Raw genomic sequence first — 16,262 nt, forward strand, 5'->3', positions numbered from 1 at the left:
AAGTTCCTGGCCCTACTATTCATTTATTCAACAAATACTTCTTGAGTGCATACTATGTGCAATGCACTGGGCTTGCAATTGGAGATATACGAGTAAATCCTTTAAAACATTTTTATTAAACACATCCAAAAAATTGATAACATATACGTAAAGTGAAAAACAAATTATAAAGTGAACCCCTCTAGACCTTGGTCATTCCAATGGTAAATCTTTACGTAGTGAGGAAAACAGATTGGAGGGGGACAGAAATAGATACCTGGAGACCACATGGGAGGCTACAGTGGCCTTGGGCAGAGAGATGATGGGGTCTACTCTAGGGTGGTACAGGGAGAAGGAAAGGGAAGGTTGGGCTCAAGAGATATTTAGGTGGAAAACAGTACTTGATGGATTGTTACTCACTAGTTGTATGACCTAGATAACCTTTCCGAGCCTCAGTTTCTGCATCTGTAAAATAGGTTAGTAATAACTATAGTTATTTGTATCCCTAGCACAGAGCACAAAGCTTGGTACAAGATGACACATACAAAAATCATAGCTACTGTGGTCCTTGCTGTAGAAGCTTCATAAATGCCGGCAGAATGAATATTCTGTCTTTGGGCTGGAACTCGCCATCTTTCTCTAAGGAGGAAAATAATATATGATGGTGCCTTTACCAGAACCGGCGCCCATGCTCCCCAGGTAGCGGGGCAGGGCTGGGCAGTGTGGGCCAGTGCGTCCCGGCCCGGGGTGAGAGTCTAGGACAGCCTCAACCCCGCCCCGGCCCCGCCCACAACCTTGCGAACTCCGCCCCCGGAACCGCGCGCGTCGCCACCGCCCTTGCTGGTGACGTCCGGGCCGGACGGGTCGGGCGGACTCTGCTGAGCAGTGTGCTTCCGCGGGCTCCGGGGTCGCTGGGGCCTCGTGGCGGGGCGGCTCCGCGGGGCTTGGCCCGTTGCCTCCCCTCCCCCGTACCCTCTCGCGGCGCCCGGCGGGGCCTGTGCTTCAGCCGGAGACCCGGAAAAAGGGTGAGTGTTGGCGGGAGCGGGATGGGACCGCCGGGCGCGCGCTCCGTTCTCCCGGGCATTGTCTGGGCGGGGGCGGCGCGGGCACGTGCGCGCCCTTCCCCCACCCCGCCGGACGCGCTGGCACCCTGGCTGAGGGGAGGGAGGGAGGGGGCGGGTGACTGACGAGAGGAGAGGATCCGAAGGAGGAGGCTGGGTCCGGGGTGAGTGTGTGTGCCGGGGGAATCTCCGCAGCGGGAACCCGGAATTTGGGTGTGTGAGGGGTGTCATTTTTTAAGGGACACTGCGCTCTCTGAGGGGATGGGGGTCCCCTGGGCCCCACTGGCGGGAGCTTTTAGCACGTTAAACCTGGTGGCCTGCGATGGGATTGGAGACGAGATTTGGCCCCAGCACCGGCAAGTTGTGGATTTATCAGCAAGAATCCTGGAATCTTTCTCCAACCTGTCGGCTTCCCTATCGTCTCCTTCCACCGTGAAGGATGAGTAGGATTTAGAAAGGTTGGAGGATACTCTAGAGATGGTGCCCGAGTTAAAGCACCAGAGGTGTGAGACAGTGCGGGGTGGGAGTGAAAGGCTGCTTTGGTGGGTTGAGGCCAGATTGCAGAAGACAATGAGGTTTATCTCATAACTTTTTTTTTTTCTATTGTGAATGTAATTATGTTGAGGGAAAATATCACCAGTAATTCTACAGCCCTGACACCTCATTCTTAGAATTTTGATATTTGTTTGCTACTGTTTTCTTTTAAGCTTGTAACAGTTACGGAGTTGTAACTACAATTTTCCATTCCCTTTTCTCCTTAACATGTAAGAATATAATATTATGTAGTATTCAGCAATATAATTTCCTCTTTCTTAATAAGCAAGTAGTAGGTATTCATCATAGAAAAATTTAAAAATACAAGAAAAATGAGGAAAAGTACCCATAGTTTTACTGTCCAGAGATATTATCATGGAGTGTATATTTTTGGTTTTGTATGTTCTTTTAAAGATAGGAGCAGGTGAAGCCATTCTTAGGAATTTAGTTTTTTTTTTTTTTTTTGCGGTACGCGGGCCTCTCACTGTTGTGGCCTCTCCCGTTGCTGGGCACAGGCTCGGGACGCGCAGGCTCAGTGGCCATGGCTCACGGGCCCAGCCGCTCCGCGGCATGTGGGATCTTCCCGGGCCGGGGCACGAACCCGTGTCCCCTGCATCGGCAGGCGGACTCTCAACCACTGCGCCACCAGGGAAGCCCGGAATTTAGTTTTTATGAGAACTCTTTTGAAGGCTGTAAGAAGGAAAGTAGCATAATCTGCTGGGCGGAGGGAGAGGGCAAGAGCGGAAGCTAGAAGATCGGTTAGTTTACAGTACCTTGGACTAGGTCCATGATTGTGGGGATGGAGAAGAGTAAGTAGAAAGATTAACAAATATTTTGGAGGTAGAATGAACAAGACTTGGAAATAGATTGGTGAAAGGGAGAACTCTTTGCTTTTTGATACTTGTTTTGAGCAACTTTGAGTAGATGGCAGCATTCGCTGAGAAGAATGGAAGAGAGAAATTTGAGGTGGGAGAAATCATGAGTTCTGTTTTGGGTGTATTAAATTTGAAATGTATATTAGATATGAAGTTGGTATGTTGAGGAAGCAGTTGGATGTATAGGTTTGGAGCTTCCAGAAGAGAACCTAGAGCTGGAGATAAAAATTTGGGAGTACTCAGTATATAGATGATATTCAAAGTTATAGGACTACCTGTGATCACTTAGGGAAAGAGTGTAGAGAAGTGAAAATTGAGTGAGCCTCAGGCACTATAATGCTTGGAAATCTTATAGAGGAAAACGATGGGCACAGGACAGAAGAAACAGCCAGCGAGGTAAGAGAAAAAAGCAGGAGACTGGTGTCATGGAAACCACAGAGAGAAGTTTCTGGATGATGGAGGCTTGGTCCGTCAGTGCTTCTGAGATGTTTAATGAGTTGCTTACTTGGATTTGGCAACGCAGAGGTTATTAGTTTGGTCATTGGTATTATTATCCAGAGTACTAGAAGTAGGAGGTAGAAACAGATGGGAGTAATTGAATGGGAGTGGGGAAGTGAAGACAATGAGTGTGAATTAGAAACAAGTGCCCCTTGTTCAAGACACCTTATTTTCACCTCCCTCAAACTAAATTTAATAGATGAAAAATTGTGTCTTTAATGTTTCATTCCTTGATTACTAGTATGTTTGAACATTTTTTCACATTTATTGGCCATTTGTGAATTTCTGTTCCTGCCCTTTGTGCGTCTTTTTATTTGTGTTTGTCTTTTCCTGATTGACTTTCTAATTGTCAAGAATTATCTAGATACTAAAAATATGTAGCCTGATACAGAGCTTACAGAATTTCCCCCCTAATGTGTGTCACCATTCCCCACCCCCTGGGAGTAAATTGAGTTTATTACCTGTGCTCCATCAGGAAGGGCATGGTTAATAATGGAAAAAGCATACTTACCATTTAACTCCTACGTATACTTTTTTTCAGGTGTAGTAAAATACACATAACGTAAAATTTACCACTGTAACCATTTTTAAGTGTACAGTTCAGTGGTATTAAATACATTTATATCATCGTGCAGCCATCACCACGATCCGTCTCCACAACTCTTTTCATCTTGTAAAACAGAAACACTAAACTTCTCATTTTCTCTTACCACAGCTATTGGCAATCACCATTCTGCTTTCTGTCTCTATGATTTTGACTAGTTTGAGTACCTCATATAAGTGGATTCAGTCAGCAGTTGTCTTTTTGTGACTGGCTTATTTTACTTAGCATAATGTACTGAAGGTTCATCCATGTTGTAGCATATGTCTCAGTTTCCTTCCTTTTTAAAGGCTGCATAATATTCCAGTGTATATATATATCACATTTTATCTTTTCATTCATCTGTTGATGAACAATTGAGTTGTTTCCATCTTTTGGCTCATGTGAATAATGCTCCTAGGAATGTGGGTGCCCAGATACCGGTTTGAGTCCCTGCTTTCAGTTCTTTGGGGGTATTTACACAGAAGTGGAATTGCTGGATCATACAGTAATTCTATTTTTAATTTTTTGAGGAAGCGCCACACTGTTTTCCATAGTGGCTGCACCATTTTATAGTCCCACCACCAATGCACGAGGGTTCCAGTTTCTTCACGTCCTTGCTAACACTTTTCTGCTTTTTGTTTTGTTTTTCTAAAGTAGCCATGCTAATGGCTGTGAGATGATATTTCATTGTGTTTTTGATTTGTACTTCCCTAATATTAGTGATGTTTAATATCTTTTCATGTGCTTATTGACCATTTGTATATCTTTGGAGAAATATCAATTCAAATCCTTTGCCCATTTTGAATAGAGTTCTATGTTTTGTGTTTAGGTCTTTGATCCATTTTGAGTTAATTTTTGTACCTGGCATTAGTTAAGGGTCCAAATTCATTTTTTTGCACATAGATATCCAGTTTTCCTAGCACTATTTGTTGAAAAGATTGATTTTTCCCCATTAAATGGTCTTGGCACCCTTGCCAAAGATCATTTGAGCATATATGCAAGAGTTAATTTTGGGGCTATTTTATTCCATTGGTCTATATATCTGTGTTATGCCAGTACCACGCTGTTTTGATTACTGTAGCTTCTAGTAAGTTTTGAAATCAGGAAGTGTGAGTCCTCCAGTTTTGTTCTTTTTCAAGATTGTTTTGGTTATTCAGGGTCCCTTGAGATTCCATATGAATTTTGGGATGGGTTTTTCTATTTCTGCAAAAAATGTCATTGAGATTTCAGTAGGTATTGCATTGACTTTGTAGATGGCTTCGGGTACTATTGACTTTTTAACAGTATTAGGTCTTCCAGTCCATGAAAATGGGATGTGTTACCATTTATTTGTCTTCTTTAATTTCTTTCAGCAATATTTTGTAGTTTTCATTGTATATATCTTTTACCTTCTTGGTTCGTTCCTAAGTATTTTATTCTTTTTGATGCTATTATAAATGGAAATATTTTTGTAATTTCCTTTTCAGATTGTTCATTGTGTATAGAAATGTAACTGATTTTTATGTGATGACTTGGTATCCTGCTACTTTGCTGAATTAATTTATTCTACCAGTTTTTTGGTGGAATCTTTAGGGTTTTCTACATATCTTCCCATATTAAAATTCCTTTATAGTCATTCAATGGATACACTGTAATTTGCTATGGACTATTTCCAGTTTTTTATTATGAAGTTTTTTATTATATTCTAAATATATAGAAAGTGGAGAACTAATATTTAAGTTGTAGATCTGTTAAGTACAGCCCATGTATGATGTATATCACCAGTCTTGAGAGTATTTCCTTAGTATAGATTCCAAGAAATACTTGATCCTCCTCTCTTCTCATTTGCTCATGCAGAATAGAATTCTTCATTGCCATCTCCTTAAAGTGGCCCCCACCTCCTTGCTTTTAACTAAACCTGCCCCCCTTTCAGTCTGTTTTCTACACTGCCACTGAATGGAGGGTGAGGGTCAGCATTGGTGCACTTTTCCCTCATAGAAAACAAGACTTATGAAGCAGATTGTTTCTATAGCATCTGTTCTGTGGGAGTTAGAAAAAAATTTTTTGAAGGCTGGGGTGCACTTCATGGATGAATTGGAATTTATTTTGATTCTTGAAGGATGAATAGCATTTCAGTAAGCAGAGAGAAGTTATGGATGAAATGTGAACCCGTTGGAAGGTAATTAGGAGAAGTTCAAGCATGTGAACTTTGATGACTGTAGGCAGGGAGAGGTAGAAGAACTAGTTCTCCTAACCAAGGATTGTTTATTCTGTTTATCTGAAGAGTGAGCTTGGGGTAAGTGTGGGGAGAGACCTGTTATGTGGTGGTAATGAAGGCTGGCGGTGACCAGAATGCCAAGGAGCAGGAGCTTCAACTTTATTCATAATGTTTTTACTTACAGAGTTGTGGATATGTTGGTGATTGTTATTTATTTTGTTTTTTAAAACTAATTTAGTTTATTTGAGTGTATACTTATTCGTTGAGACATAATTCACATAAGATAGAATTCACCATTTTAAAGTGTATAATTCAGTGGTTTTTTTTAGTATATTCACAAGGTTGTACAACCATTACTACCATCTAATTCCATAACATTTTCATGATTCCGGAAAGAAACCCCATACATATTTGCAGTCAGTCCCAGTTCCCTCCTCCCCTCATCCCCTGGCAGCCACTTTCTGTGTCTATGGATTTGCCTGTTTCTGGACATTTCATAGAAATATAATCATGTAACATGTGGCCTTTTGTGTCTGGCTTCTTTCACTTAATTAGCATGATATATTCAAAGTTGATTGGTGTTGTAGCATGTATTGGTACTTTATTCTTTTTTATTGCTTAATAATACATTGTATGATTATATCACATTTTGTTTATCCAATCATCAATTGACATTTGAGTTGCTTCCATTTTTTTCACTATTGTGAATAATGTTGTTATGAACATTCACATACGTACAAGTTTTTTTGTGGACATATGTTTTTAGTTCTTTTGAATGTATACCTGGGTGTGGAATTGCTAGGTCACATAGTAATTCTGTGTTTAACTTTTTGAGGAACTGCCAAACTGTTTTCCACAGCAGTTGCACCATTTTACATTTCCACCAACAATGTATGAGGGCTCCCATTGTGTATTCTTTTTATATTTTAAAATTTATTTTATTTATATATTTTTGGCTGCATTGGGTCTTCGTTGCTGCATGCGGGCTTTCTCTAGTTGGGACGAGCGGGGGCTACTCTTCATTGTGGTACCTGGGCTTCTCATCGTGGCGGCTTCTCTTGTTGCGGAGCAAGGGCTCTAGGCCTACAGGCTCCGTAGTTGTGGCTCGCGGTCTCTAGAGCACAGGCTCAGTAGTTGTGGCGCACTGGCTTAGTTGCTCCGTGGCATGTGGGAGCTTCCCAGGTGAGGGCTCAAACCCGTGTGCCCTGCATTGGCAGGCGGATTCTTAATCACAGCGCCACCAGGGAAGCCCACCATTGTGTATTCTTTATACGTTTTTTGACAGTTTATATTTAATAGCTGTGTGTGTGTTTAGATTGCTTCATTGAGGTACAATTGGCATACCACAATCTGCACATATATAAAGTGTATAATTTGATAAGTTTTGACATATTTATGCATCTGTGAAAACATCACCACAATCAAGATAGTAAACATATGCATTATCCCCCCAATTTTTCTAATGCCCCTTTGTGATCCTTCTCTCTCCCTTCCCCATCATTGCCCCATACCACAACAACCACTGATCAGGTTTCTGTCACTATAGACTAGTTTGCATTTTGTATAAATGTTACCATTGTAGTATATACTTTTTTCTTAAGCTGGCTTCTTTCACTCAGCATCATTTTGAAATTAATTCATGTTGCTGCATGTATTGGCTAATTCTTTTTAATTTTATAAGTTTGTTTATTTATTTATTTACGGCTGCCTTGGGTCTTTGTTGCTACACGCGGGCTTTCTCTAATTGCGTTGAGCGGGGGCTACTCTTTGCTGTGGTGCGTGGGCTTCTTAATGTGGTGGCTTCTCTTGTTGTGGAGCACGGGCTTCAGTAGTTGTGGCATGTGGGCTCAGTAGTTGTGGCACACAGGCTTCAGTAGTTGTGGCTCACAGGCTCTAGAGCGCAGGCTCAGTAGTTGTGGCTCACGGATTTTGTTACTCCGTGGCATGTGGGATCTTCCCGCACCAGGGCTTGAACCCGTCTCCCCTGCATTGGCAGGCAGATTCTTAACCACTGTGCCACCAGGGAAGTCCCTGGTTAATTCTTTTTTATTGAAGAGTATGTTCTATTGTATGGATATATCGCAGTTTGTTTACCCATTTGCCTACTAATGGACATTCGGGTTGTTTTTAGTTTTTGACTATTACAAATAACATTGCTGTGAACATTTGTGTTTTTGTATGGACATAGGCTTTTATTTCTCTTGGGAAATACCTAGGAGTGGAATGGCTGGGTCATATGGTAGGGAATTTTTAATTTTTTTTAAGAAACTCCCAAGCTGTTTTCCAAAGTGATTTACCATTTTGCATTCCCACCAGCAATGCATGAAAGTTCCAGTTGTTTCACATTCTCTGTAGTTGTGTCTTTTAAACATATAGAGAAGTAAGAAGAAAACAGAAAGAGACATAAACCCTTTTGGCATTTTCCTCCCCCAAATAATGCATGTACATGGTTAGAAAATTCAAACATTGTAGTCAGGAATAAAATGAAATGCAAAACCACTACCCAGAGGCAACTGTTGTTAAATCATTTTTTATCCTTTCTTCCAGAAAAACCTACACAGGCATCTACCCGCATATTTTTGGGTTTCTCTGCTCTTTCCCCTAGTTTACACAGAAAGAATCAAAGTATACACACCATCTGCACCTTGGCTTTTGTTCACTTTACAATTTATTTTAGAGGTATTTCCATATCAACACATTCTTTTTAATGGCTACATTGCAGAACATTTTTGCTATATGAAAACATGAATATGTTCCAGTGCAATTGATATAATAGGGAACTATTTTGAGTATACCGTGAATTTCACATTCGCTCATGCGTGATTTCATCTGCAAGAAATGCTAGGTGAATGCAGAAAACGGCACCTGCTGAATTGAGCCATGGCAAAAATACACAAGCCACACGCAGGCACACACCTCAGACATCCTCCAGCAACCTCAGTTTGCTGTGTTATGAGCCACACCCATCCACATCTGGTGTTACACTTTTCTGTTGATTTCAGATTAGCCTCATTACCACTTCAAGGTAACTCAGCAAGCTGTAACTTTTCAATGCCCACTTCCACAAGCAAACTTGAGGTCTTTTTCAAGGCAAACTTCCAAGTTTATTGTCACATGTAGGTATTTCTTAACCATTTAATGTGTAGAACTGTGCTGCCATTTTTACAATATTAGATTCCTTTTTTTATTTGATTCCCTTTTTTTCTTAATGTCACTGATAAAATTTTTGAGTGTTGGGCCCAAACCCATTTTTCCTATAAGCCTTGTGGTTTTTGTTATGCAATGTTATACAGCGTGGTGATTTTTAGAAATGCATATGTCACATTACAGTGGAACTGATTTATTCCATAGTATGAATGTACATAATTTCTTTTAAGTTTTGTTTTTAAAAATTATGAAATACATCATATGTATATTAAAGAGCACATATAATAAGGAGGTATGTTTTAAAGAATAATAATAAAGTAACAAATACCTACTTAGCTATCACCCAGCTTAAGAAATAGATCAGCCGGACTTCGCTGGTGGCACAGTGGTTAAGAATCCGCCTGCCGACACAGGGGACATGGTTCGAGCCCTGGTCCGGGAATATCCCACATGTTGCCGAGCAACTAAGCCCGTGCGTCACAATGAAGTGTAGACCCCGCTCTCCACAACTAGAGAAAGCCTGTGCGCAGCAACGAAGACACAACACAGCCATAAATAAATAAATGAATGAATGAATGAATAAAAAAACATAGGAAATCACTAATACTTTTGAACCTCCTTGTGTTCCTGTCGCTGATCATTTTATACCTTTTTTGAATATCTGAAACATTTGATTAAAAAACTAAATTTGAAAGTGTTAACAGTCCGTGCCTCTGGTCTTCCAAATGTTGATTAGGAACTGGTCTTCCTAAGGTTGATTCCCCAGGTGACTGCCTTGCCCTCCTGCAAGTGTACACATAGCATGTACACGCATACTTGGGGAAGGATAATCTGTAAATAGATTTCTGTTTAAGGTTAATGTATAGTGGGTTTGTCATTGTTATTATTTATAATGCCTTTATTGATTTCTAATTCACATACCATAAAATTCACTCCTTTAAGCTCATGCAGCTCAATATCAAAAAAACAAACAACCCAATCGAAACATGGGCAGAAGACCTAAATAGACATTTCTCCAAAGAAGATATACATATGGCCAAGAGGCATGTGAAAAGATGCTCAACATCAATAATTACTAGAGAAATGCAAATCAAAACTACAATGAGGTATCACCGCACACCAGTCAGAATGGCCATCATCAAAAACTCTACAAACAACAAATGCTGGAGAGGGTGTGGAGAAAAGGGAACCCTCTTGCACTGTTGGTGGGAATGTAAGTTGATGCAGCCAATATGGAGAACAGATGAAGGTTCCTTAAAAAACTAAAAATAGAACTACCATACGACCCAGCAATCCCACTACTGGGCATATACCCTGAGAAAACCATAATTCAAAAAGAGTCATGTACCACAATGTTCATTGCAGCTTTATTTACAATAGCCAGGAGATGGAAGCAACCGAAGTGTCCATCAACAGATGAATGGATAAAGAAGGTGTGGCACATATATACAATGGAATATTACTCAGCCATAGAAAGAAAATTGATTTATTTGTAGTGCGGTGCATGGAGCTAGAGTCTGTCATACAGAGTGAAGTAAGTCAGAAAGAGAAAAACAAATACCGTATGCTAACACATATATACGGAATCTAAAAAAAAAAAGGTTCTGCAGAACCTAGGGGCAGGACAGGAATAAAGACACAGATGTAGAGAACAGACTTGAGGGGCAAGGGTAAGGTGGGACGAAGTGAGAGAGTGGCGTGGACATATATGCACTACCAAATGTTAAATAGATAGCTAGTGGGAAGCAGCTGCATAGCACATGGAGGTCAGCTCAGTGCTTTGTGACCACCTAGAGGGGTGGAATAGGGAGGGTGGAAGGGAGACGCAAGAGGGAGGAGAAATGGGGATATATGTATATGTATAGCTGATTCACTTTGTTATACAGCAGAAACTAACACACCATTGTAAAGCAATTATATTCCAATAAAGATGTTAAAAAATAAATAAATAGAGTAAACAATGTAAAAAATCAATTCACTCCTTTAAAGTGTAATACTTGGGGGTTTTTTTGGTTTGTTGTTTTTAGTATATTTACAAAGTTGCACAACCATCACTGTATCTAATTCCAGAAAAATTTCATCAATAGGTAGATTTTTGTAAATAGGTAGATTTTCTAGATTAGGCAGTGTTGCTAAAGAAAAACCAAATTTCTGAAAAATGTCTTATGTTTTAAAGTACTTGTTTTCTTTCTAGAATCTCAGCTCTTGATAGAAAGGCATGAGACTTATCCCCATAGGATTGACTGTCAGTTTGAAAGCTCCAGTGAAAAAATCCCTATTTAGTGAAGTGTGCAAAATTTGGCTTAATTTATATATTCTCAGTGACTGTGGCCAAGAGTTTGACACAGTCTTGATCTGGTCCAGTTCCTTTCTTTCCTTTTCAGCCCTTATTTGTAGACAAGTCTTTTTTTTTTCCTCTTTTTGCTTCTCTTGGAAAGAAAACTTTTATGGCTTCACAACTGAAACAAGAAGATTGTTATATGAGTCAGAATTATCACTTTAGGTAATTCCAGTGATTTTTGTCTGAAAGTGGCTCTAAGGAAGTTACTGGAATGTTATATGGCCTACCTTCTGTCAACTTAAGAAGAATTTACCGTAAATATATCAAAACCTGTAAACTTCCCAGATAGCTCAGTCTGTCTACAAAGAGTATGTTTAAGAGGTCGGGTAAAGGAAGGGTAAACCTACCTAAAGCCAGCTCTCCAGTTGTTGCACTAATGGATAGAAGCAGGGCGTTCATAATTTAGTATAGCTGTTTGATCCTAAACTCTTCTTCTTGTTACTTTGTAAGACTGGAGACAGAATACTGTCCTGAATGGATCCTGGGACAGACCTTATATAGCAACTTTTGTAGTCTTAAGCAGTTTTATTTATAATAGGAAAGTAGGTGTTTTTGACCTGGAAATATATAATACTTAAATAATGAAACAGGTTTTTTGAGCTCAGCTGTCTAACTGTCCCATTTTGCTCACCTCTTTACATGTCACACTGGGGACGGCTACATCAACCGAGTGGATCACATCAGTTTGATGCAAATGACCAACGTCTATCAGCTTCCCACCATTCTGGTCCAGTGTAAAATTGTGGCTATTTTTATTTAAAAGACCTATTTTTTCCCATACCAGGTGGGTTGAAGAAACAGTGATTGTGTTGGCCGACACAGGGCTCAAACCTGTGTCCCCTGCATTGGCAGGCGGATTCTTAGCCACTGCGCCGCCAGGGAAGTCCCAGCATACAGTATTTGTTTTTCTCTTTCTGACTTACTTCACTCTGTATGACAGACTCTAGCTCTATGCACCTCACTACAAATAACTCAACTTCGTTCCTTTTTATGGCTGAGTAATACTCCCTTGTATATATGTGCCACATCTTCTTTATCCATTCATCTGTCGATGGACACTTAGGTTGCTTCCATGTCCTGGTTATTGTAAATAGTGCTGCAGTGAACATTGTACATGTCTCTTTTTGAATTATGGTTTTCTCAGGGTATATGCCCAGTAGTGGGATTGCTAGGTCATATGGTAGTTCTATTTGTAGTTTTTTAAGGAACCTCCATACTGTTCTCCATAATGGTTGTATCAATTTACATTCCCACCAACAGTGCAAGAGGGTTCCCTTTTCTCCACACCCTCTCCAGCATTTATTGTTTGTTAATTTTTTGATGATGGCCATTTTCTGACCAGTGAGAGGTGATACCTCATTGTAGTTTCGATTTGCATTTCTCTAATGATTAGTGACATTGAGCATCTTTTCATGTGTTTGTTGGCAATCTGTGTATCTTCTTTGGAGAAATGTTTAGGTCTTCTGCCCATTTTTGGATTGGGTTGTTTTTCTGGTATTGAGCTGCATGAGCTGCTTGTAAATTTTGGAGATTAATCCTTTGTCAGTTGCTTAGTTGGCAAATATTGTCTCCCATTCTGAGGGTTGTCTTTTCGTCTTGTTTATGTTTTCCTTTGCTGTGCAAAAGCTTTTAAGTTTCATTAGGTCTCATTTGTTTGTTTTTATTTCCATGTCTCTAGGAGGTGGGTCAAAAAGGATGTTTCTGTGATTTATGTCATAGAGTGTTCTGCCTATGTTTTCCTCTAAGAGTTTTATAGTGTCTGGCCTTACACTTACAGTGTCTGGTCTTTAATCCATTTTGAGTTTATTTTTGTGTGTGGTGTTAGGGAGTGTTCTAATTTCATTCTTTTACATGTAGCTGTCCAGTTTTCCCAGCCCCACTTATTGAAGAGGCTGTCTTTTCACCATTGTTTTTCTGTTTTTCATCTGTTTTTCTTTCTCAAGGTTGTTTTGGCTATTTGGGGTCTTTTGTGTTTCCATACAAATTGTGAAATTTTTTGTTCTAGTTCTGTGAAAAATGCCATTGGTAGTTTGTTGGGGGTTACATTGAATTTGTAGATTGCTTTGGGTAGTAGAGTCATTTTCACAATGTTGATTTTTTCAATCCAAGAACTTAGTATCTCACTCCATCAGTTTGTATCATCTTTAATTTTTTTCATCAGTGTCCTATAGTTTTCCGCATACAGGTCTTTTGTCTCCTAAAGTAGGTTTATTCCTAGATATTTTATTCTTTTTGCTGCAGTGGTAAATGGGAGTGTTTCCTTAATTTCTCTTTCAGATTTGTCATCATTAGTGTATAGGAATGCAAGAGATTTCTGTGCATTAATTTTGTATCCTGCTACTCTACCAAATTCATTGATTAGCTCTAGCAGTTTTCTGGTAGCATCTTTAGGATTCTCTATGTATAGTAGTATCATGTCATCTGCAAACAGTGACAGTTTTACTTCTTTTCCTATTTGGATTCTTCTTATTTCTTTTTCTTCTCTGATTGCTGTGGCTAAAACTTCCAAAACTATGCTGAATAATAGCGGTGAGAGTGGGCAACCTTGTCTTGTTCTTGATCTTAGAAGAAATGGTTTCATGTTTTCACCATTGAGAATGATGTTAGCTGTGGGTTTGTCGTATATGGCCTTTATTATGTTGAGGTAGTTTCCCTCTATGCCTACTTTCTGGAGAGATTTTATCATAAATAGGTATTGAATTTTGTCAAAAGCTTTTTCTGCATCTATTGAGATTATCATATGGTTTTTATCCTTCAATATGTTAATATGGTGTATCACATTGATTGATTTGCATATATTGAAGAATCTTGCATTCCTGGGAAAATTCCACTTCATCGTGGTGTATGATCCTTTTAATGTGCTGTTGGATTCTGTTTGCTAGTATTTTGTTGAGGATTTTTGCATCTATATTCATCAGAGGTATTGGCCTGTAGTTTTTTTGTGACATCTTTGTTTGGTTTTGGTATCAGGATGATGGTGGCCTCATAGAATGAGTTTGGGAGTATTTCTCCCTCTGCTGTATTTTGGAAGAGTTTGAGAAGGATGGGTGTTAGCTCTTCTCTGAATGTTTGATAGAATTCGCCTGTGAAGCCATCTGGTCCTGGGCTTTTGTTTATTGGAAGATTTTTAATCACAGTTTCAATTTCAGTGCTTGTGATTGGTCTGTTTATATTTTCTATTTTTTCCTGGTTCAGTCTTGGAAGGTTGTGCTTTTCTAAGAATTTGTCCATTTCTTCCAGGTTGTCCATTTTATTGGCATAGAGTTGCTTGTAGTAATCTCTCATGATCCTTTGTATTTCTGCAGTGTCAGTTTACTTCTTTTTCATTTTTAATTCTGTTGATTTACGTCTTCTCCCTTTTTCTCTTGATGACTCTGGCTAATGGTTTATCAATTTTGTTTATCTTCTCAAAGAACCAGCTTTTAGTTTTATTGATCTCTGCTATTGTTTCTTTCATTTCTTTTTCATTTATTTCTGATCTATCTTTATGATTTCTTTCCTTCTGCTAACTTTGGGGTTTTTTTTGTTCTTTCTCTAATTGCTTTAGGTGTAAGGTTAGGTTGTTTATTTGAGATGTTTCTTGTTTCTTGAGGTAGGATTGTATTGCTATAAACTTCCCTCTTAGAACTGCTTTTGCTGCATCCCATAGGTTTTGGGTCATTGTGTTTTCCTTGTCATTTGTTTCTAGGTATTTTTTGCTTTCCTCTTTGATTTCTTCAGTGCTCTCTTAGTTATTTAGTAGCGTATTATCTAGCCTTCATGTATTTGTATTTTTTACTGTTTTTTTTCCTGTAATTGATATCTTGTCTCACAGCGTTTTGGTCGGAAATGATTTCAGTTTTCTTAAATTTACCAAGCCTTGATTTGTGACCCAAGATATGGTCTGTCCTGGAGAATGTTCCATGAGTACTTGAGAAGAAAGTGTATTCTGTTGTTTTTGGATGGAATGTCCTATAAATATCAATTAAGTCCATCTTGTTTAGTGTGTCATTTAAAGCTTGTGTTTCCTTATTTATATTCATTTTGGATGATCTGTCCTTTAGTGAAAGTGGGGTGTTAAAGTTACCTACTATTGTTGTTACTGTCGATTTCCCCTTTTATGGCTGTTAGCATTTGCCTTATGTATTGAGGTGCTTCTATGTTGGGTGCATAAATATTTACAATTGTTTTATCTCCTTCGTGTATTGATTGCTTGATCATTACATAGTGTCCTTCTTTGTCTCTTATAATAGTCTTTATTTTAAAGTCTATTTTGTCTGATATTAGAATTGCTACTCCAGCTTTCTTTTGATTTCTATTTGCATGGAATATCTTTTTCCATCCCCTCACTTTCAATCTGTATGTGTCCCTAGCTAGGTCTGAAGTGGGTCTCTTGTAGACAGCATGTGTATGGGTCTTGTTTTTGTATCTATTCAGCCAGGCTATGTCTTTTGGTTGGAGCATTTAATCCATTTACATTTAAGGAAATTATTGATATGTGTGTTCCTATTACTGTTTTCTAATTGTTTTTGTAGGTCTTTTCCTTCTCATGTGTTTCCTACCTAGAGAAGTTCCTTTAGCATTTGCTGTAAAGCTCGTTTGGTGGTGCTGAATTCTCTTAACTTTTGCTTATCTGTAAAGGTTTTAATTCCTCCATCAGATCTGAATGAGATCCTTGCTGGGTAGAGTAATCTTGATTGTAGGTTTTTCCCATTCAGCACTTTAAATATGTCCTGCCACTCCATTCTGGCTTGCAGAGTTTCTGCTGAAAAATCAGCTGTGAACCTTATGGATATTCCCTTACATGTTATTTGTTGCTTTTCCTTTGCTGCTTTTAATATTTTTTCTTTGTATTTAATTTTTGATAGCTTGATTAATATGTGTCTTGGTGTGTTTCTCTTTGAGTTTATCCTTATGGGACTCTCTGTGTTTTCTGGTCTTGACTGTTTCCTTTCCCATGTTAGGGAAGTTTTCAACTGTAATCTCTTCAAATATTTTCTCAGACCCCTTCTTTTTCTCTTCTTCTGGGACCCCTATAATTCGAATGTTGGTGCATTTAATGTTGTCC

General features: G+C 39.1%; 1 protein-coding gene across 10 annotated transcripts in view; it reads left to right on the forward strand.

Annotated features, from left to right (window-relative positions):
* Positions 1-851: 851 nt before the first annotated feature.
* YEATS2 (YEATS domain containing 2) overlaps positions 852-16,262 on the forward strand; it is a 109,102-nt gene continuing 93,691 nt past the window's right edge. For all 10 annotated transcript variants that reach the window (XM_060150111.1, XM_060150113.1, XM_060150114.1 and 7 more), the window contains exon 1: positions 852-1,004. The gene's annotated coding sequence lies outside the window, so the exon portion shown is untranslated. The remainder of the gene's footprint in view (positions 1,005-16,262) is intronic.

This window comes from Lagenorhynchus albirostris, chromosome 5, assembly GCF_949774975.1.
Source record: "Lagenorhynchus albirostris chromosome 5, mLagAlb1.1, whole genome shotgun sequence".
NCBI lineage: Eukaryota > Metazoa > Chordata > Mammalia > Artiodactyla > Delphinidae > Lagenorhynchus > Lagenorhynchus albirostris.